Genomic DNA, 830 nt, shown 5'->3' on the forward strand with positions numbered 1-830 from the left:
CCTTAATTGTGAACAGGCCTTAAGATGATAAGCCTACTAATAACGCCATATTAATGACGTGGTGGAATCAGGCGCTCGTCAGTGTTAGGGCATAATATGGAGTTATTAGTATTATCATCTTAAAGCTTGTTGATTTGTCTTGAATTTGGAGAAAAAATACCGTCTCTCTTAAATAAAAGTCGTGATATTTGTGATTGAAGGAGAAAGGGATCGCCTGATGTCAGAGGTAAAGTTGCTGAGAAAATGGTCGCCAAAGTTTGGTGACGTTCAAAGCTCGTGTTCTTGGAAGCTGCAAATCTATATTCTAATTTTTTTTACAAATGTTTTGCCTGTGATCAAAGCTTTTCAGTAAAAATACACATAGAAAGTATTGAGCTAAGAAAAGAAAATTAAAAAAACAAACAAACTGCCGAACTGCCAGAAAAAAGCCGGTTTCTCGATTATAATATTTTGACGAGCGCCTGATTTCACCACGCTGCCGGTGCCTCGCTTTTCATCGATGATTCTCCTCTCAGGTTGGTGCAATCATTGTCGACCACGTGCCCCACCTTCGTAATCACTTGATCATTGTCTGAGAAGTGAGAAGTTTGCACCCGAAACCTTAACAAGTTTACAAGACGTCTCTATTCTCAGGTAAATAGACCTCTGAAGTTTTGGAGCTATCAGCATTGACAACGACTCTAAGTGAAATGGGCCTTTGACTGTTGTGTAGCGGTTGGGTTTCCGCTGTCCCAGGCAGAAGACATGAGTTCGATTAATGGAGAATACAAATTTTACAATAAATGATTGTACCCACTAATCTCTTGCAATCCCAGTTTGCATTCTTCTTG

This window comes from Aplysia californica, unplaced genomic scaffold (assembly GCF_000002075.1).
Source record: "Aplysia californica isolate F4 #8 unplaced genomic scaffold, AplCal3.0 scaffold00575, whole genome shotgun sequence".
In the NCBI taxonomy this organism is placed as follows: Eukaryota; Metazoa; Mollusca; class Gastropoda; order Aplysiida; family Aplysiidae; genus Aplysia; species Aplysia californica.